The following is a 23,615-nucleotide window of genomic DNA, read 5'->3' on the forward strand; positions in this document are numbered from 1 at the left end:
GCCGACAACTCAGCGTTACAGCCGCCGAATCTCTGTAGCAAAACTTCGGCATACCCCTGGCCCTATAGGTTCTGTTGACAGCGATGCCGGTCCTGGGTTCCGCTTCACTCCGGATATAGAAAAGTTCACCCACATATTGGTCGAGGTCTTTGACAATCCCCCCGTAGGACCAGGGTTGTTGAATAAGGCATACATCTGTGTGCTCGACCACGATGCTGCGACTCAGCAGAGCAGTCGCAGCCTTGCACTGTTGCAAGTTTATTTGTGAGCTTTGGACAAGTGACGAGGTTATGCCACCCCCTCGCGATTTGTCCGTTGTCCTCGCACGCACACGTCTTTGAGCCATCGGGGGAGTCCTCAGTTGAGGTTCCCTACCTCAGATGACGTGCTTGGCGCTGCCTTTTCGGCTGGGCCCTGTCCGGAGGCGCCCGCCTGGACCCAGGTGAGGATGCCTTGTGACCCCCCTCCGTTCCCCGACGCCCGCCCTCTCGCCGGCACCGGCCACCCCCTGCTGCCGCTTGCGCGTCCCCTCGTCCTAGGCAAGGGGGTATTTGCTGTTGCCGGGTTGACCTCCGGACCTCCAAGGCTCACCCCCAAGTCCCACAAGCAGTCAGGAAAAAACGGTCCATCCCCGCAGAGCCTGTTTGCGTGTCGAAGCCTCAAAGAAGTTTTACAAGAAAAATTACTGAAATGGATAGTCCACACCGGAATTTGAACCCGGGACCTTCCGATTATGCATCGGGTGCCCTCCTAACTGAGCTATCCGACTTTCAGCCATTTCTTCCTTTCACTTTCCTTGGATATATCGAGCGTGCCGTCCTTCATATGGCAATAATTTTTATATGGAAGAGGGAAAGTTTTTATAGCATTCCACATTTTTGTAACGTCAAAGGAGTCATTGAATAGAATTAGGATTAGGTAGGAAAGGGGACAGGATGATTCTTGATATAGTTTTTACAATCCTCGGTGTCCTTCGAAGTCCCACGTTGCAATTATCTATCGCAGTAGATGAACAAGGCCGGTTCTGGATATCGGGATCAGCGGGCGGGTGCAGGGCGGCGGGCGGCCGAGGTTGCAGGGGACGGCAACGCTAGAATCTGCTAGGCCCTCGGTCCGTAATGTATGGGGGAATGTTCTTTAGCGGCCCACGGTGGTAATGTTCGAGGCTACATTTTGGGCTACAATGTCATTGGGGGGGGGGGGGGGGGGTGATATCCACCATGTGATATCTGACGTTGAATATCCAACATGTGATACCTGATATCTAATATCTCATTTCTGATGTCTAATATCTAATATTGCAAAGCTGATAATCATAGTTGCAAACATTTTCAGACGTTCAATTGCCGGTGAATTTTGTGACTTTTATGCCACCTCAATAATCATAATTACAACAACAACAAATTAATTCATGATTTTGAAATTTTCATCATGAATAGAAACTGATAATAAGAAAGATGAATATTTTTATTTCCAAATCGAAGCTTTGTAATCGACCAAATTTAAAACTCCCATTTTTTGTCATATTTCAACTTAATATGACCCAAAGATTTCGAAAATGCAGTTGTTCGCCCGTGTTTTATTTCATTGATTTTCTTTGATTGCTTACCTGTATTTCTCATCAATTGCATCTTTTTCTATCTGAATGGAGGTCTCATTGAATTCTATCCATCGCCGTCAATAGATTGATTTCACCCATCCGTTTTTATAATTTTTACATTTTTCGAAAATTAGTTTTTTTTTACGATAGCTCAAAAAAAATCATCCGAATCAATTGAATCACGGCTTAAAAAATGTGTCCTGATGTGCTCTTGACTGAGTTCGAAGATGAAGGTGACAGCAATAATCATTTTTTTAATCTCTGTCAAATTACATTGAAAAAAAAAATATTTCGATGATTTCTTCGCCTATCAGTCAGGAGATACATACAATGGTGCTTGAAAAAATTGATTTAAGTTTATCATTTCAGAGCGATAAAAAATTGAACACTCTTATCGAGGACGGGTTGAGGTAAAAAAAAACACAGGCAAGAGAACATTTCGAATGAGGGCTTGAAAAAAATAGTTCTCACTTAGTCATCCTTATAGGAGAGAAATCTGATGATTACCTTCTTGTTTCTTGTTGAAATAGATTCCACAGACATGAATTCGCTGCTCTAAGTTAGTCATTTTCGATTAATTCTAAATTTATTATAGCCGAGTATATCGGTCAGAATTTCATTTCTTGTATTGAAGAGCTCATGGATTTAAAGATAAGTGGGGTTATTAAATTAATAATTGGAAGTAGTATTGATACAACAAACTGTCAAGTTTAGCAGAAAAAGAAAACTAACATGATAAAAGAAAAATTCTAATGTCAGAGGAGAGGTTTGAAGGAACGAAAAGAATGGATACCGATGGAATGCAAATGGTAAATTAGAGGTTTTAGCTATTCGTCACACTACTCCCTCCTCTGAAAAACAGATTGCCGTCTCTACAATCAAATAAACTTGTTATTATGAGCAACTGAAATATCAGTTTTAAGAAAAAATTGATATTTGAGTTATCTGGGGCCTATAACCCATATTCTCTTTGAAACCCCAGAGGAAAAATACAAAAGAGAACAGCAATAGATTCGAATTAAATTGTCACAATCAGGAGTTTTGATGAAGTTGAGGTTTTGTCATGGCGTGCAACAGGTTCATTACCATAAAATAAATAATTACACTAATGGAACTAAATAAAAAACATGAAATCCGAGGGAAGAAATAAAACATTGTCCTCTTTTTCCCTGTGATAATTCGACGGTTTGAATACACTGATGGCAAAATCCCAACGCCAAATTGAGCCGAGGTTAGGTTGGATCGAACTGCTGCTAACTTAGTGACTTCAATGTAACCGACAGATAATCGAAATCGGGAAAATATTTAAATGAGTCCGTTGCCATCGGCGTATACTTGGCCATATTAATCGAAAAAAAGGAAAACTTACATCAACGAAATGCTGGAAGGCGATTTATACGATCTACCTATCCCCAGATTTCATGTAACTTGTGGCGTTTGTATTTCATGGATTAAATACGATTTGGGGGTAATAGAAGGGGTAGTTGTATCGTGTACACAGTAGCTCTCGGCCTTATTTGTTGGACAGAGGCGAGATTTTCATCTCGATTTCGACCTCCCCTAAAAGCTCACGAAAATTAAGTTCTTAAACGTAAAAAATTAGTATTTTATATTCGGTTATAAAAGTAAACTGTTATGGAAGCACTCAATTCAATCAAATCAAAATGAAAATTTATTTGGGAAAGGAAAAAATAATATGGAAGATAACCATTTGGAAGCATATTGCTAATTTATTAGCAAACACAACTATATGATATACGATATAAGATCAATTCGCAACTTGTTTTTTTTAGTCAAACCTGAGGAATGATTTTAAACTCGATACTTCTCTCTCTCTCTCATTGAGATTGAAGCGCGAACTGGCCCCCGCTCACGTGGCCGCGTGCTTACCGGTGAGCACGTACGTGTTGTATAAACACAAATCTCAGCCTCTTCTATGCACAGTTAATCGTTTTCGAAGTGGAGTGAATAGTCCACTTTAGTCTCCAAAAGATTATGCGATGCAACATAACAAGTTTAATAATTTGAAATGATCTTCCTTTTTTGGTTTTTACATTGTACGCTTATGACACAGAGCAAAAAGAAACTAATTGGTCCCTCTTTAACTGAATGTTTCCAATATAATTGAAAGGGAACATCAAGTACTTTTTTTAAATAGATAACAATTAATTAATGATAATAAAACAGACGCGAATCAATTCAATTTTTCAACAAAATTTCCTGAGACTCAGTGATTGTCGAATGCTTTGTGTGTTTACCGATGAGCACGTACGCGTCGCATAAACATTGGTCGTGACCTCGCTGGGATCATGACATAGTAATGGAAAAGTTCATGTGAACAAGTGCAAGAGTCATTCACCTCATCAGCTGAGATGGTGAAGATTGAAAAAATTCAAATTTGCGTGAATAACGATTTATTGGAAAGTTGGTATAAAAAATTTCTCAGAAAAAATTTGGCCCTCACCAATGTAAACGCTTTTTAAGGAATCAATAATGAATTCCAAGAATAAAATTGCAGATCAAACGAAATTTGGATAGACTGGTGGAGGGGATAAGGAGATGTAAATCGTGAATTTTTAGGAAGTCCTTTAGTTGTAATCATGGAGAATCTCTCATCAGAAGACATACGCTATTTGAATAGTACTCCACCGTGCTGTTCCGACTTTGAGGATATAGTGGAGAAGCATTACATTGATGATCCACCGGAAAATGTCATCAGTGATATGCTCTTTTTGGAGAGGAATTATGCTGCTGTGAGAAAGAAGAATGAGGAAGATGCTTCAGATGACTCACTCCTGGCATTATCCATCCACATGGGGAAAAAAATGACTGTTATTCTCAATTCTATCGAAGAATTGGTAGTGAGAGTGGATGATAATTTTGTGGGAGATGGTTGGGTCAGTTCATGGCGCAGTGGATTGAAGAGAAAGAGAGGGCCAAATCTGTATGCGAAAAGTCCAGCAGCGCCTGTGCTAGCAATTCTACATGAACTTAAAATCAGTGTAAACTTAATGTTTGAATCATTGAAAACCGAGGTAGACTCGGCTCTTGGTCGTATTGTTATTGATGAGAAATAAAAATATTTTCTTATCACATAATTATTGTTTATTTATTTATGCATTCAGCTGAATGATTACATTTTTCTTGTGCAAATAAGTATTTTGACGCTGCCAGTGAGTAAGCTGTATTCGACGATTCGATTGTGTCGGATCAAGCAGAAGACTGCGATATTGGGGTCGAAGATCTCTAATGATTCAAGCTCCAGACGAATGTCCACAGGTCCGGATTTCTAGAACTCATTCTGCTTGGAGCAATCGATGACAAGGAGGGGTGCTGTTTTCAAGAAGTCCGCTTTGCTCAATAGTGGTTCTGGCTCTTCATGGTAAAGGAGGCTTGGAAGCTGGTATACATCTCGTAGAGAAGAGCGGATTGGTTGTGTGCAATATCCAAATTCAAATATCCATAGGAATAACTTTGCGAATTCAAGAATAACTTGATTTCTCGAATATTACAATGATCAAATGCACTTGCATCTTTCAGAGCCTGATTTTTTCTAGCCATTTGGAAACCGAGGATGACATAACGCGCTTTCGCCAATTGTGTTACACATTTCACAGTCCAAACATGTTTCGTTGTGCTCGGCAGCAGAGGATACTCGTATAATTCCCAAGAGCGAAAGCTAATCGGCACGACAGTGTCTTTTGAAATCTGACTGACACGGTGTATTTTTTGAGTGTCGGTAGGTTTAATGTAGGCTAGCATCCAATCGATCTTGGTGATTGTGATTTTGAAGTGCTCAGCTTGTGGTCCATCATTGGCTTGGAATATAGCTTTAAAGTCACTATGTGAACGTGTTAGGATTGGTCCATGCTTTGCATTCACAACAATTCTCTGATAATCTTCATCGAATCCTAAAATCATGCTCAAAGGACTGGATACGTAAAAATATCCTGCCTCATCAGTTATTTTCTTCTTGCTACCAATCCCCCAGCTCCCATTTTCCATGAGATCCTTCTGACTAGGACTCTGAAAGACGTAATTTTTCATTAATGTCGTCAAACCAACATTTTGACACCTATCGATTTCCTCAGAATTCAATTCATAGCGTATTTCCCTCGAATAAATGACAGACTGCATTATCCACAAGTTGTGTATTTAAAAAGTGTGAATTATCAGCTTTCGTCAATCTATCTCAAATATGCATTGAACTTTTGCATGGCAGTTCGTAGAGATCCTGGAGTTGTACGGAAATATGAATTTCGTCATTGTTGCTGAAGGAAGACGATGCAAATGGTTGGTGCGAATGAATCTCATAATGAGCAATGTACTCATCAGAGATTATCCGCGTCTGAATGTCCAGGATTTCTTCCATGGCAGATGGCAGTAACAGCAGGCGATGAGGACACAGCAAACCTTCACTTTCCTCCTTTTCCGCGAATTCTTAGGCCCAGAGACCGCAGGAACTTGATGTTGTGCGATGGCAGCTTCGTGAGATGCAGTCGACGACTGTTCGCATGCCGGCATGAGTGCGTACTTTTATAACTGCAACCTTTTTTTCCCCCTTCAAAGACAATACCCATTATTCAATGAGACCTTATATGGAGCGGTGTGGTAATTACTTGGCCGCGGAAATTCACAGGACGATCGTTTTGATCCACAATCCTCAATTGCAGATGGTCTATTGACTACATCACGATTGGCAAGTAAATGACCCGGGAACGTGTTTCAATGATCTTATATCCACGTGGAGTGCTTGGGAAGAATTCGTGAATTGTATACACACGTCGATTGTTAATATAGGCTACTGCAGTTAGATTACCCTCAATACGTAGAGAGTTCCCATGAATGATGTTTGGACGAGTAGACGATTCGTAGAATGTTGAATGTGCGAGAATTTGTCCCTGAAAACCCAGCAGGTGCCCAATGGAGTCCAACGGTTTGAAATTTATCACCACATCCTTGGATACTTCAATCACCGTCTTGCGCGTCTAATCAGTTGCCCGTAAAGTAAAGGGGATTTCATAGAGTGATAATTGATCTTTCAAAAAATTTGCAATATCGGTAATTTCATAGCTTCCTGTTGGTATAGTCAATTTTATCACCAAACCGTCTTTTCCAAGGTAAAATTCATTACATTCTTCGTCGATATAAGGAATTAAATTGCAGGTGCAAAATTGGACAAGCCCCACACTATACAATTTCTCTGGCGATAATTCAATGAGTCGAAAATAGCATGCTCCTAGTGTAGAAGATAGACCCGACAGGTTCAAAGTGAATGAATCACTCATGACAGTCAACGCTCAAATGATATAATTATGAGTTTTTGTAGTCTTATATCAATTACCAGTGACAAATTTCAAGCATAAATGTCCCCAGATGATAGTATTAAAGTCTTGATCATTTTTAGGATTATATTTCACAACACCACCGCTACCAAAGTAATTAATCAACTCTTCAGGGGGACGCAAATTGCCGTAACTGACAAAGTAGACAACTTCATGATTCTTCTTTTTATATGCAGCCCAATGAGTGCCGGGGCCATTTTTATCATCAAGATTGACTATAGCTGAATCACAATTCCAGGATACAGCAGGAGGCAACGCATTTCTCATATAGACTCCGCGAAAATGCGGAATTTTCATGATGCCGACATACTTCATCAAATCACCATCAGTGCAAGTGCGGTGCGGTAGTTTTACAAATTTTTTAGATTAAGACGCAAACCCAAGCCAGACTTGTAGAGTTTTAAGCATATTCCCTTGCCGAGAGCGATTGATTCCATGGTGCGATTGTGATGTTTACTCTCTTCCAATTCGTTTCTGGCGTGTTTAGAAGTGTTGATAGCTTTGGCTATAGCAGCAGCTCCACCCGCTAGAGCAGCTGTTGCACTGAGTCCGGCAAATAGTGGAATTAAAAATGCTCGTTAAAGTCCACCAATTTTAGCAGGGATGGCGAGAAGTCGAGGCGTAGGCTTCATTTTTTTCCTTCCTCCAGCATTTTTAACCGCTTGACGTCCACCTTTAAGTGCACTCTTCACAGCATCGTGTCCAGGCTGCATGGAACTTCTGGCAGTTCGTATAATCTATCACAGTGGTATCTTTTTCTTCACGCTTCTTCCTCTACGTTTCTTTCCACCACCACCAGCACCACCACAGCTGGCAGTTTTTCTCTTTTTCTTCGCACCAGCAGTAATGTTTAGCCCCATACCGAATTCATGTTTCATCTTCATGAGGGTACTCCCACTCCAAGCAGCTGCCTTCTCACGAAGAATAGCTTTATCAGCTAGAATTCTATCAGCGGTGTGTCTGGCTAGCAAATTCTCTCTATTTTTTGAATATGCTATATCGTGCTCCTTACACGCTTCATCCAATGGATTTTATCCACGGATCACCCCGTACTAATCGTCTAGCCAAGTTGGTTCCCGGTCCACAATACTGGTAGCCCGGGATATGTAATTCAACGGGTAATTTAGTGATGATATCGTTGACTATTTCTGTACCCTTCCGCGTTCGAACACTTTTGCACACCACTATGCTCTTGCACAGACTGAAGTGCAAGTCTATAAATGTCATGTATTTATGGAGCTTGCTAGCAGTTGTAAAGATGGAGTTCAAGTAGCAAAGTTCGAAACTACCAGTGATGAATTTCGAAAAAATTACCAAGAAAAAGGATAATCAAAAAAAATCGCCACGGCCCACTATTACCCAATACTGTAGGTACCATTATCTGTGGACCTTCAAATTGTGGGAAGACGAATGCTCTCTTCGCTCTCATTACACACCCCAATGGACTGAGATTTCAAAATGTCTACGTTTACTCCAACTCCTTAAATCCGCCGAAATATCAGTTTTTGACAAAATTATTGGCAACAGCGAAAGCTATTGGCTATTTTCCATTCAATGTTTACGAAGAGGTGGTCAGACCTGAGAAAACTCATCCAAATCCTCTCATGATATATGATGTGATCTTGGCCAGTGAATTAACATATAATAATTTCCGGCCAACCCACGATATTACTCACTCCCTTAGATCTTGATGAGAAATTGAGAAATTGTTTTTTTTGGGAGGGCCTGAAATGATAAGAAAAAGGGGGGTTTTAGATAATTACTCGGGGAGGATTAATGAATTACCAAATTATATTCTAGTCCCATACAAAAGATCACTATTATCAAGGCATATGAACAATCATCCAGGCCTTTACTCAATTATCAATCAACGGTAGGGGGTAAGGCCAGCCAGCTTGCGACACAGGTAAGTAATAGTAATGTTGAAAGGAATAAGATATATAAGAAAAAGAGGGGGGAAGCTAGTCGATCAGAAACAAAGGGGTGAAGTTAGGGGGACGATTTAAATATTCCGCTTATAGGGGGCTTGTTACAATAATCGCAACGGATATCTTTCTCGACACAATTACACTAACAGTTATTGAATTCTGAGGCTCGCCGTTGGGGGGGAATAATATTACAGGGGGTGCGTTGATATTTGTTGGGGCGGGAAAGGTAATGACAGGTACTCACGGGGACGGCGGCCACTCTAATCTTTCCAAATAAGATCCTCGGAGTACGGGAACTCTTCCAAACAAAATAATCCACACTTGTTGTTCCTCCTTGTCCTCGCTCCCGGGTCTAATGGAAATCCTCCACACACGAGTATCCACTCTCCCTCGAACAAAATATTCCCACAATAACTTCTCAAAATAATTCTCCAGTTAACTCCTTAAAGTAATTCCAACCAATAACTTCTCGAACTTTCTCCAACGAATAGCTTCTCACATTACTCTCTACACGGGGGCAGCTGTATCATGAGTGATGGCGTCGCATCAGTCGTGCTCGTTCTTCTCCGATTATCGGTGATAATCGGAGGGGGGGTTCTCCTTCTCTCGTGTGACGATGTTTCTACCGGGCGTGAGTGTAGTGATGAGGTAGGGCGCGGGGCAAAGGGAAGGAATCTTTCGGGTGTGGGAACGGTGACAGGATTTCTAACCTGGCCTTAATCAACTATCTTAATCTAGTCGTAACCTAATACTCAACTGACCGGGACAGTTTTAATTATTAGGGGGCAGGGGAGGGGCTAAATAAAGTGCCTCGTCACAATGATAATGTCGCGTCTGAAAAACAGGGTAATATGCTGTGACGAAGCACTTTTTCAGCCCTCCCCCAGCCCCCTAATGAACATTCCATTAATTTAGAAATAAGCTAGATTAAGTTAAGGTTAAGTGAACTATACGGAAACAGGTTAGAAAACCTGTTGCCGTTGGCTCCTACTCCCAAAATATTCCTTCCCTTTGCCCCGCGCTTCCCTCACCTTTCCCAAAGTTTACACTCTCAACACGCACGGTCTGCAACGACATCGACGGCAACAAGGAGAAACCTCCCCACCCGCCGTTCCTCTCGACACCACACGGAGCGCGGTGAGCGAAAGCCAAAACCCCCTATTGCGACGTCACAGCCCACGTGGCCCGGAAAAAGAAAAAGATCCTTTGATGAGCCCCCCGGAATGAATAATCAAGACGAGGACCCTCAATGACGCGTGTCCCCGATTAAGAAGAAGCGAGGATGATTGGCCGCCATCACTCAATAGACAGCTGCCCCGAAGTGCGCGTGTCAACCCCAGTGAAACAATTGAAAGAGAAGTTGTGACTGAGAGAATCGGAAAATTGTGAGAAGTTCAGGAGAAAAATAGAGAAGAGCCATTTTTGGGTGACTCAAGGGAGATCGAAGAGCAGGAAGTGATTTGTGCAGAGTTTGGCGAGGGAGAGTTTTGCCCGTGGAGGATTTTGTGGTTCAAGAGTATTGCTGAGTGGCCGTGAGTACCCTTTGAGTTCCAGTCCCATCCCAACAATCAAAATTGTACCCCGTGAAATTTAATTATCCTTGTTCCCCCCAACGGTAAGCCTCCGATCTTATTATCTTTTTGTAATTGGGTTCGGCGGTAACGGTGAACCAAACTTTCTTTTTTTTTGTAGAATAATTCATAATCGACTCGAACCCCCCTCTTTACAAATAGCTTCTCCCCTGTGTCTGTCTGTTTGAGTGCGTGTAGCGCAAGTGGCTGGCCTTACCCCCCACCCTCGAGTAATTAGTTATTTATGAAGAAGGCCTGAAGTATCGTTGTTAATTTCTTGTAAAAAAGGGTTGTAATGTACCGAGGTAAGGTAAGCATCACCCCAAGTAACTATTTTACACGCTTCCCCCCACCCCCTTCTGATTTCAGGTTCTTCCCGATCATTATATTTTAACATCGTGCCCACGCCGGGAATTATTGTAGTTTAATTCACCGGCCAAGCTCACAATGCATGCATTCTTTTGCATGGGTCGCCATCAAAGTGTAGACTGCGTCTATCTTTGTCATACCTATGCGCGTATTCCAAAACACTTGATACGTGATAATACAAATTTACTCATTCTCTTTTGTCAGGATGAAATGAATTTAAAGCACATTTATCAGGATCATGTTAATACAGACATGCTATACCCAGATTTCAAAGATTTGTGTTCTGCTTGTTGGAATAATGATAAACATGGGGTTATCACCATCAACAAAGACTGCCAATTGCACCAGGGACGCTATCGACCAGGATTTGATTGTTTTGTATGTATAAAAACAAGCTGATGATTGACGCTCGAGACAGTGTTAAATGTATGTAATATTGCTGAGGCAAGCAAAGCAATTCGTCAAAAATTTCGAACTATCAAAATCAACAAAGATATGGCGAAAAGAGCTATGAATGAGGCCTTGAAACCTGTAATTACTCCTCTTGAAAAATTGATTGATCAAGGCGGAATCCAAAAAAAAATTAAGAAAAACAGAAATCAAAATATTATTGTGAAAAAAGAGGTGGTGAAGGAGGAGGGGGGAGTGGAGGATTATAAACAGGAAATTACAACAACAAGTACTCCTCAAGCGTCAAGTAGTCAAGATGACGATTCCAAGAATGCGGCGGGCTCAGTGCTCATGGACGAATCAGTTGGTGAATCATCCGCTCAATCTGATGTTGGGAACGTCCTGCCGTTGTATCTCAACATGTTCGGCACAAAAGAAGAAAACCATTTGGATAAACAATTTGGGGTTCGAAGAGTGGATAACCAATGCAAAATTGGAAATGCTGAGGTGATCTTCAATGGAGATACAATGACTATTGGTGACAAGCAGTTTCGCTTAACTTCAGGTTTGGCATCTTTGATATTCCATAGAGATCCAGAAACAGCCAATGTGGCATCAACACATCAACTGCAGTATGGTGAAATTCTGCGCAGTACGAATGCACATCGATTGGACTATGATCCAAACAAGGGTGCGAGACGCAAAAATTCCACGGAAAAATTTCAAAATATTATCTAGCCTCTAATTAGACCCTACGAAAAGAGTGGTAAAGAATTCATACCAGAGCTTATGGTGGCTCCACGGACAGTGTCCAAGAAAATGGCTTATGTTTACTGTGATACACTTCGCTTACTCATGGCATCGCAAGTTGCCGGTTATCCTAATTCCTCCAACAAAATCCTCTCCATTATCGAAGAACTACGTGAAGTTGGAATTAGATATTAAAGTTTACACTCGTGTGCATCATCTCATGCTCATCATGAGTATTGATGTGTTTGGACGGCAGTTGTCACATAGAAGCAAGCACACCACTGTCGGAAGGAGAGGCCCGCCAGATGATGCATTTACACGTACTGCTAATGGAAATTATAGCTTACAAGGCAGGAGACGATGTGATCTTGCCGATCCAGTGGTGGATTCTGATGCAGTTTCACTCCATATTTTGCATAAACGTCTGAAAGCTGAACGTCATACAGTTGTGCAGAAATTGGAAGCCCAATAGAGGAACATTAGGGATTTGAAAAGTGCATTCACTAAAAGTTTTGTGAGAGTTGAAAAAAAATAGGCCTACACGAACGTGCAATTCACAAAATTAATAAACAAGAAACTGGAGTCCAAGAGATGAACAATAGCGGAGGAACTTCATCGATCGGCTCGACGAAACTACCCCAGAAGCCGCGTTGAGGTTCGTGGGCTGGATGAAACGTGGCAGCTGATCTAGTGGATATGATCAAATATGCACACAGCAACAAAAATTACCGCTATATTCTAACTGTAATTGACATTTTCACCAAGTATGCATGGGCCATTCCTATTAAGTCGAAAAGTGCCAATGACGTCTTGGATGCCATGAATCTCATGTTTCAAGAGCGGCGAATCCCAAAAAAAACTCCATGTTGATCAAGGCAAAGAGTTTTACAATAAAAGTTTCCAAACTCTCATGAAGCAGCATAATACACACACATGTACTGGACATTCAGCAACCTCAAGGCATCGTTATGTGAACGCTTCAATAGAACATTGAAAAATAAAATGTGGAAACAATTCTCAATTCGTGGAACGTACAAATGGATTGATACTATTGGTGATTGAGTTACAGAATATACTAGCACGAAACTAGAGAGAATAAAAAGGAGAAAATGAAATTCAAAGTGGATGATAAAGTGCGAATCAGCAAGTATAAAACTGTTTTCGAAAAAGGTTATACCCCTAACTGGACAACTGAAATATTTACAATTAAAAAAGTGCACAATACCAATCCCGTAACATATAAGCTGGTTGATGGGAAAGATGATGCAATTGAAGGTGGCTTCTACCAAGAGGAGTTGAGTCACGTCATGTATCTAGATGTGTTTCTCGTTGAGGAAGTGCTGCACAGGAGGGGGAAGAAGGAATACGTCAAGTGGCTGGGATTTCATAATACTCACAACAGTTGGATAGACTCCAAACAAATATAATTTTACAATCAAGCAAAACATTATTTGGAAAATATTTGCGTCTTTTATTCATTGTAACCATAAGGTAGAATGTCTGTTGAATCAAGCAAAATAACTCTTTTATCATCATCATAGCTCAGTGCTAATTTGTTCTGTTTCACTGTGTAAACTTGATGTGATTTACTTTGAATCGAATACTGAGATTTCACTAGTTTCTTCTGCTGAAAAAGACAGTTTTTATAGTCTTCAAAAGTAATTGTTCTCGGTGGTGCCCCTCTCACACCCTTGGCTCGGTTATTCTCTTGCACGTCACCCAACACCTTGAAAGTATAAAGCTTGGCATACAGGCCCACAAAATCAGTTATAATTCTACCATTACATTCATCCTTCATTAAACCTATCACTTTTTTATTCACTCTTGGTATTTGAGAAACATTCTCTGTTGGGTAGACAACAGAGAAGTGTCAAATTTCGAAATATCTCTTTTGATGAAGTCATAAATGTCGGGAACATTGAACTGATATAGAAGGCTGTCTGTATCTGTGTACATTAATTTAGATCGCTCTCCAAACTCACGTTTCACATAATTATAGTGGAAATCGTACATGTAAATTTTCGACAAGTCCAAGATGGCAAATCCAATGTAAATTGGTTTAGTGAACTGGATTTGAACTCGTTTCAGCTCAATGATCACCATATTATCATCGAAAATTAGACTGCTGTGGAAATTTGGTCGGGCAATGCAGGCTCTCGCACCATATCTTCCATCCCACTTGGTGATCTCACTTGACATCTCTGTGCTTTCTCACATTTTCCATCGTTTTCCCAAAGACTGCGTTGTTCAGTAGCTTGAAAAAATTCTTTTCAAATTCATTTGTCGATTTTGTTCGCATCTCTGTATTTAATGGGATGTAGGGGTTCAGCCATGCTGCTTGCTTGAATTTTAAGTTTCGGTGGATGTTTGTTAATCGCATACTAAGGTTCAGGCATTGCTTCCAATTTCGATAATGAATTATATAGCCTCTTTTATCATACAGTGTTGTCATGAGCTTGGTATTCTTGCGATTTGGTGGAATGAAATGCTCAGGACATAGTGGCAAATCTTTATGTACATCATGGAGCTGTTTAGGATACTCCAAGTCCACCTCCAAATTGAATCCAATCGGTGAATCATCAGGAACATGGAGGACATTGAATCCATCGACATTTTCCCACTCAAATGCTCCCAATGGCAAGTACTGACTCATGGCTGCTCCCTATAAATTGTTGACATCAAAGTACATGAGATAGGACTCCTCTTCGCTTGGATTATAATTCTCACCCATATATGGATTATTGGCATAAGCATAGCGATTTGTGCATTGTGCTACACCACCTCTGATCCCTTTTTCAATAAATAAGACCTTATCAGCGTCTGTAAAAAGTTCGATTTCCACTCTAGTGCATTTGACCATTGCATCGAATGCCAGTCCAGGTGCTCTGTAGTAGTGCAGTGGGTAGAGTTTGTACACTGAGAAACAACTTTTTTGGAAGTTCTCAAAAATGTCGGCCAAGAGGAGAACATCAGCTTTCAAGTAGAAATCGGAATATTCTCCAAGTGTTGTGATACTAAATCTTTTCCAAACTTCCTGCGCATGGGCATAATTTCTTCACTGAAATTTCTTGGTTGTTTAGTGTCGAATAAAAAGCCTCCCTCGGTGGTAATTCCCCATCATTCAATTTATCCCAATTATCCAAATATTCATATGGAAATATACCTTTCCGCATTAATAAATGGAATTGCTCAGCGTTGCAATGTGCTCGTATAATTGTTTTATCTTCATCAGTCAAGTAGGAGGCCATTTTTTAGAGGCTACTAGCCATAAATCTAAATCAATCAATAAATCTTAGGTTGACTTTTGTTTGTGAAACAGATTTCTTGAATGAAATGTACTTTTCTTTTGTTAGAGGTAGCAACTCGACAGATCCATTGAACTCCTTCACCAAATCCACAATTATAAAATGACCATCATAGCTCGAAAGATTGTGAAAAATCACTGGCATCTCATGTGAAGTTTTGTAGTTTACATTGCATCCGGCATGCGCAGCTCCACGATATTTACCTGTGAAGTGGCAATCTCGATGTTCAACGTCTGGCAAAATGAATGGCCCCTCACATATATGACACACTTGGGCTACTGAGAATTCCAGGGACTGCGCGTACGTTAGCGGCTCCATTGGTACAATCGTCCTCAGTTTATCATTTACCATCACTCCGATTTTCTTTAATTCATCCATGAACCACGCAATACAAGCACTTCCACGTTTAATTTCAAAGCGCGATCAATTATTTCCGAAGGAAGACTGCAAGGGAAAGGCAACACTGTATGGAATATGTTTTGGATGTAAGCTATCATCATCACCGTCTTCATTGGATTGTAGAATACACTCGAGATCAGCGTAAATCGTGAATGGTATAGCCACCTTATATCTGTCACTTTTAAATTTCAAGATTTTCATCTCTTCTGATGGTAACACCATTTTGCACTTATTGATAATGGAACAATCCTGTCGATGACGTTCATAATGTTGCTTTTCGCGGAAATGACACAAACATCGATCACACAACCACATACGATGTGCAATATTGGAAATTTGCGCACTAACCAGTCTTGAGAGATCTCTTATCCATGCGAAGTGGTAAATTGGTTGAACATCAGCGGCAACATGCACATTCGAACAAAAGAGAAGTAAGTGAATTGTGGGTATGCGCCAGTTCATCTTGCTGAGGTAGAAAGGGACAATTTCCTTCTCACTGTTCACTCCACATTCAATTCCATAAACATTAATTAACAAGTCATTCTTTTTCTCAAATTTTGGAATATCACTCAAGATGATGGGGAAGCGAATGTTTGCATAATCAAGTAGCTTTTGACTGTGTTGAAGAGTTGCGGTGGTATGGTCAGGATATGATGAAGGAGCAGTTCGATTACTTTTTGCTGGATAGAGAGCAGCAATAACTAATCACAAAAAACAAAATTCATCCGAATTTTTGACATTGACAACAGCTTTTTTACATTGAATATCATAGGGCAGCTCGACATACGTTGAAGAGCCACCCTACAGCGGAATATATCGGTTCATATTGACTAACAAATTTATAATTTCACTCAGGTCCCATACCGAGTCACGTTCTTGGAAATCATCGATTTTTGTAAGCAATGGTTCACTCACATTCTCATCAAACCATGTTGCTAGATGTGTAGCTGGAAGAATGATTTCATTTTTTGTATTGAAATATTCAACTTCCCTAGAAATCATTTCGTCCTTTTTCAATGTAAATTTGCAAGCTAAAATAGTACTTGCCTTTATATTGCCGTTTCTTTCGCGAACACTTCTCAAATGTGCTGTTGACAGTTGTTTTGCATCATTGAGAAAGGAAGCTGGATCCTTATGTTGGAGATTGATTACAATGCCCGTGCGAATACGACTGTGAAAAGTTGATGGTGCATCTCTCCAGCGTACACGAACTGTAAGCGCTTCTTCTTCTTTTTTTTTTTTTAAAGAGTTTATTAATTTAGTCATACATGGAGCATAGTAATTGAGCGAGTGTTAATAAACTCAGCCAAAGAACACTCGGACGGAAGAAGGAAATGTTTGGAAATAAATGGCTGTAGGACAGCAACTCATAAATCTAATTTATGTGAGCACAGTATGCTACTGCTGGTATTACATGGTTTTTAATGGTGTTGGAGGCAAAGGCCCTGAGGGGCATGTTGACGGCCACTAAGTCGCCTGAGAGGCGTGCTACGGTTAGGCTAAAAAGGAAGACCAATTGAAAAAATCCCTGTCGAACGAGATCATTAACTTAAAGTTAAACTAGCTCTAAATATTTACATATGTACAGTTGAGAGAAAGTCCATAGGGGACGTGTGTCTGTGCAGATGTTATCGGAGCTTGGTCTCTGAAAGAAATATAATGTCCAGATTATTGCTTTCGATAAATTTCATTAAGGAGAATCGGCGTTGTTGGGTCACTATGGAGTTGACGTTGATTGCTGCCATTTTTAGAGATGCCAAGGTTCTTGTTTTGTCCTGTTGAGGAGGTGTTTCTTCGGGTGCTATGGTAGGAGGGTTCTCCATTATATTTCTTCCAGGTTGTATCCCATCATATCAATGATGGATTTAATCTTGGCGGTATTTAGGGCTACCTGGTTGCTGATGTCTCGTATTTTTGGGGAGAGCTTCTATGAGTTCTTTTTTGAGGTTTTCAAACCAGGGAGGAGTGTCCTGGTTTGTGGCATCTGTAAAGCGCACGTGCTGTGGAGGGGTTTCGGGCCATCTTGCATCTGGGGAGGATGGAAGGGGTCTATTCGATGGTTGGTGTGTGCCACGAGTAGCTGCTGCGAATGAAACTGCGGGGCTTACTTGTCTGCTGATGGCTTTGATGTGTGTGTTGGTGGGGGCTTGAACAGCATGTGCACGTTTTTTCACCAGGTTTATTGCGTTTTTGTAGTATGGGCAGCCGCGGTAGTTAGCCGGGTGTCCTGATTGGCCGCAATTGGCACATTTTAGCTGGTCTTTACCTGCATTAATGTCAAGGGGGCATTTCCCAGGATCATGCGATTCTGCACATTTAACACATCGAAAAGGCAGGCTGCAGTTCGAGCTGGCATGGCCAAGTCTCTGGCATTTTTTGCACTGAAAGATCTTTTGCTTTCTGAGGTGTTCCCAGTGTGCACGTTGATGAAGTAGGGTTTTTACTTTGGTGAGTTGGGTAAGCTGGCTTTCATGCGATATTTGGATGATGAAGTTGTGGTTTGGCTTCCTCTTATTGAAGATTACTCTGGTTACCTTGACGATGATCACATTCTCTAGCTCCAGCCCTCGTAGCTCTGTTGCGACGTCATCTGCAGTGAAGTCTCCCATGATTCCCTTCAAAACGATGGACTTAGGTCTTATAGACTTGGGAGTGTATGTGTAGTATTGGCACTTCGCCCGCTTTAATGCTTCAATAATGGCTGTGAAGTTTTCGATAGTGAAAGTTAAGATAGCCACTTCTCCTGGTTCGTTGGTCTGTCTTACTTGGAATGATCCTTTCGGAAACTTATTATCCAGCAAGAGTGAGATAATGGTATTAAGTTTCACGTTCACAACATTTATTGGGGGAGGTTTTGACGCTTTGGGGGCTGTTCTTGTCACGGATCGTTGGGCGGGCTCTTGGGAAGTTGGCATTTCGGAGCAGTCTTCGTTGGTGAGGTCCATCTCTAGGCTGGAGAAGCTGTTGTCATGGGGGGGGATTTCCTCCGCTTGACGAGCACTGTCGTCTGCAATTTTAGCCTTGGTAGCTTTCCTTCGTGAAGGAAACACCCATGGAGCTCGAGTATGGTCACCTGCATTGGGTGTGTCGTCTGTGCCAGTGGCCGCAAGCATTGAGATATCTGAGAGTGACCTGTTGGACCTGCTGTTTTTCAGGTTTGGAGCCACGTTGAGGTTAGGGCGTTGTGCTCCGTATTCTTTCTGGAATTCTCGGAAGCTGTGAGCGAATTCACGAGTTGATAAAGTGTTTGGGTTTGTCTTCTGTTGCTTTACAGCAGTTTTGCTCCTATTATCAATTGCGGATTTCCGCTTGACTTGAGTGTTGAGTGTCTGTGGGGATACCACGTTTCGTCCTTTGCTAGGTATCATAATTGGTAAATGAGACACATGGTGTGCCTTACTACTCACCGGGGTCAACTGCTTCCTCTTGGTGGAGGATTGGCTAATTGGGTTATTGCACGGGCTGGGATTAATTATATGAAAATACAAAAAACTATACTGATTGAGGTTATCTGTTGTGTCTGTATCGGCTGTTCAGTCGGTACTCCGCGCTTCTTCTTCTCTGCTATGCGATGGCACCTGCGCACGGTCACCTCGATGTTGTCTATTTGTGAATCTCTCTAGAGAACCCTGAATCCTAGAGATTGTAGAGAGAATTTTATTTTTCCTACCAACCTATAGATGATTTCGACTCTCAAAACTCGAGTATAAAATTTAATATAGTAAGCACATCGATCAATCCATTGTTGGATATCTTGAGAGTGTGCATTCTGATAGGCATGTTGGATAATTTCAATTATTCTGGAACAGCGCACGTTGCTGCTACGTTCCATCTTCAATTAAGACTAACAACCGCCAGGAAAATTGAGATCAATTCATATTATTGCTTGTTAGAGTTTCAATGAGTCATAAAGTTTCAGTTGGATCGATTCATTGCCATTTCTTCCCCAATTTCTCAGAATTATGACGACTGTTTAGTTTCCGCGAAAAATTTTACCGTTTGATCGATTTATTAACATTTCTTCATGAATTTTCTAGGATGTATGAAAACCGTTGAGTTACTGCGAAAAATTTGACGTTTGGATGAAGATTGTCGAATTTTCTTTGAATTGTTTTTACGTTAAAATTATGAGTAATCATTGCATACCCCCTCCATATGCGACAAGCCTATAAGTAGCTGGAGTCAATCAACTCATTCATCATTCAGTCTCCAACTTATAAGCGGAGTCACACGAAATTTGCAAAGACGAAGTGAATCGAGATGAGAACTTCCTGCTAACCAAACGTCGAACGGAGCTGCCACTCAACCGTAAGTATTTAGTCACCGATCTTAAGGTGATCTCAACCAAATTTGATGCTAAAGTGGTTGTCGCTCCGAATGATGAGCGCATCGTGCATCTACCACCACGATTGTCCAACGCCTTCCAACAGGATCCATCCAAACTGGAGAACTACCGTGAGTGTTCTGCTGCTAAACGTTTGGAGAACACCTTCCTTGAGGTTCAACCCGTGCTTCTTCAGCCACATCGATAGTCAATAAAAATGGAATATATCCTGCCACTCTGTAACAAGGATAGTGGCTACAATAAATTATAAGCAACCAACAATTTTGTTTCTTCAATATATTTTCAAAACTTATCACCCTAAATACAAATCATAAAACGTTGTATAAAAACTTATTTTCAATACATAATCTTATGCTACTTATAATACAAATGAAAAATAGATGGTCTGGATATGGTTGCACCTGAAACAGAAAATAGATATTATAAATTAGAGTAGTAAAAAAGATGTTGAAGAGAAGGAGGAAAAATGCATATTACTTACTTCACTTGCCGTAGTGATGCTCAGCATCCAGAAGCATCACGGCAGTCTGCGCGCGAGGCAATGACTCCAGGGCCTCCATTGCGCGCCCCACCAGCCTCAGGAAGTTTAAAAACTTCCTCATTTTTTGGTGGAACTGCGATTCCTATTAACAGAAAATTGATACTAAGTTAGATACAGAAAGAGAAGGAAAAAATTTAACCTAAATTTAATTAACTTACTTTATAAGCATTAAAATTGCCTCCAAGGTACGCCATGAACGTAATTATTAAGTCCATGGGTATCTGCAAACGTCCATCTAAGCTCCAGTACCTTGTAAGATACTCCCCAACCCTGTCAAACTTCCTCAACCACCACTCCTCCATCCTCCCGTCATCTACCTCCCACTCCTGCCTCATCTCGGGGTCCGGAAAAATATCTACTTCAAGTTTCACTAAAACATAAAAACATTCATTAATTATTAAAATACACTGATGACACTATGAAATTCGCTAAAAATGTTCACGTTTCACGACACTTACTTGTTGCTTTGATTTCGTTAGATGTACTCACGAAGCGAGGTTGCAAGACAACATTGAGCCAGTCACCACATGAACCCACTCTTCTGCTATCTCTCTCCCTCATGTCTCTGAAGCTCCAAAAGTTGTCAGTCTCACTCTAGGTGTCTGGCGTGGAACCTCTAAATGTTTACATCTGGAGGATGGCGAAGAATGGAGCATTGACAGAGATTTCAAAGGGAGAAAATATTCTTTATTCAATATATATATAAATAAAGAATAAATATTACAGAGTTTTCAAAGCATAGATGATTACATAGTACTTTTCAATTCATTGAGTTGACGGTTTTAATATGATAAATTGAAAAAATAAAAAATAATGGAGCGCAAATAATAACATATTTTATACTCTAATTATTAGATGGGAGAAGCCACTTTTTCAAAATAATTTTACCCTCGGAAATTACAACTGAAACAGATCAAAAATTAAAGAAATTAATAATTGCGTTCGCCAATGGATAAGATGGTCAAATTTTGTTATTAATTTATCTCTGGATAGATTTTAATATTGGTTGACAATCGCTTGGGATGATTGAATGATCCCATTAGTCGAAAGAAAATATTTCTATGAGGACAGAAGATCAGCTTGGCTCGAACATTTCCCATTGTGACAAAAGTTCCACCGACTTTATAAGGAAGATTGTTGGTTTCTCTCAGCTTCTTCTTCATGGCCCTTTCTGACATCACACCTTCCCATTCTTCAGGTACGAAAATTCGAACAGGTTCAATATTATCAGCCAAATCATCATCATCATTAGCTGGTGAACACACAGCTTCTCGCACTCTAACGAATGTCTCTATACCCTCCGCTGAATCATGTGATGCAATCTCAGCATTCACAGCTCTTGTCATTACCTCTGGGATGATGGATATTGCTTGACTCTCGAGACGGGAAGTAGGTGGATCAATGTCCATTGAGCTTACTGATGAGTATAGAGGACCACCCAAGCCTTTCTCCTCAGGTGTTGGACTCTCTAGAGACTCGGGGTCTGGGCTTGCGGGATAGTCTACAATCCTCTTCTCCACAGCTGCTGGACTCTCTGGAGATTCGAGTTCCGGGCTTGCTGGAGAGTCTACAATCCCCTTCGCCACAGTTGCTGGACTCTCTAGAGACTCGAGGTCCGGCCTTGCTGGAGAGTCTACAATTCCCTTCTCCACAGCTGCTGGACATCTAGCGAATCATCCACGTTTTCAATGATGGGGAGCCTCTGATAGGGAGCCTCTGGAAGGTGAGGGTGTTTTGAAGTGTGTCTACCATCACAGTCTATTTGATGGTAGTCCTACCCGGTACCATTGTCCCCTTGAACATGTGCAACGTCTGAAAAAATGGTTCACCAAGTACAACGCAGAGCCTCTAGAAAAATCCTTGAAGAAATATTGCGAGACTCAGCAATTGAATGCACTGACCACTCCGGAAATTACATTCCTGCCGAAGCATTTCATCAAAACCATTACCAAGGACACCGTGGATGCGGCTTGGGACAAGTTGCCTGAGATGATGCAAAGGGATCCTCGTATCGCTAAGCTACGTTATTGTCACACGCATTGGTCTCCAATATCGACCTCATCACTCAATCCAATCCCCTCACCAATAGCTAAATGCCCTCTGTATCTCTATCATCGCTGCTAATACACTCGAAGTCACAGTATATTATTATTGAATAAAAATCACGGATGGATGTATTTGTGTATAATTTCGTTGAGAACCATAGTTGAAACCCCCCCTCCTGTACCACCCCAATAAGATCAACATTTCAGCTCACATATAAACATCTTTGTGAAATCTCATTGGTTGACTCTCGAATTCCATTCATATGAGATATCATTGTCCTTGAATAGTCAAGTTAAAGTTTATTGAAACATGAAATTCTTTCGAAAAATATCTGTCAAAATGTCCGATGATAATCAATTTGAGATGTGGGACGAGTATTATCCATCATTTGAGGCTGTTGCAGCAGCAGGAGACATGAGCACATCGCACCGGCGCCTTTTGGCAAAAGGCTCTTATACCTCTGGAATGGTTCATCCAACTACCGGTGCCTACATTGATTACCCATATAAGTCAAGCTATTCTACAATTCGACGGTCTCACTGCATTCCATCTCTCACTCTTGGGAGTCCGTACAACCCTTGTGAAAAACAACGATTTTTTTATATTCATGCAGGGACGTACAGCTGACGGAAGTGAGTGTGGAACATCTCCAGTTTGCAGCTCATGTGAGCGTGGGACTTCCCTTGAATGTGTGTCATACAATCAGGGGGGAGATTCTGCAGATATCGAGACGCTGGAGGAGATGGAAGTTGCGGTCATTGAAGTACTAGCAGATTTTCTAATGGTAAAGTGTGAGCAGATAAAAAAAATCGGATGAGGATGGGGCCGGAGAGATGATCAAAGAAGAAGCACTAGTCCAGAGGAAGAGATACTACACACCTCTGCTCTGAACAAAAATATTCTAGCTGTCAGAAATCATCCAATCTTCATCTGAAGAACAAAATGGCATCGTTGATTCGCAAGGATCCCAACGACAAGGAAAATTTATTGTCATAGAATTGAGTGCAGTGGCCGTGCAACAGTCAC

At 41.0% G+C, this 23,615-nt stretch overlaps 1 long non-coding RNA gene across 1 annotated transcript in view; it reads left to right on the forward strand.

Moving 5' to 3' along the window:
- The window catches only part of LOC105272472 (uncharacterized), a 51,429-nt gene extending 30,281 nt beyond the window's left edge, over positions 1 to 21,148 (forward strand). Inside the window, exon 3 of the long non-coding RNA XR_892770.1 lies at positions 21,023 to 21,148. This is a non-coding gene — a long non-coding RNA (uncharacterized lncRNA). The remainder of the gene's footprint in view (positions 1 to 21,022) is intronic.
- The last annotated feature ends 2,467 nt before the right edge of the window (positions 21,149 to 23,615 follow it).

This window comes from Fopius arisanus, unplaced genomic scaffold (assembly GCF_000806365.1).
Source record: "Fopius arisanus strain USDA-PBARC FA_bdor unplaced genomic scaffold, ASM80636v1 scaffold00184, whole genome shotgun sequence".
NCBI lineage: Eukaryota > Metazoa > Arthropoda > Insecta > Hymenoptera > Braconidae > Fopius > Fopius arisanus.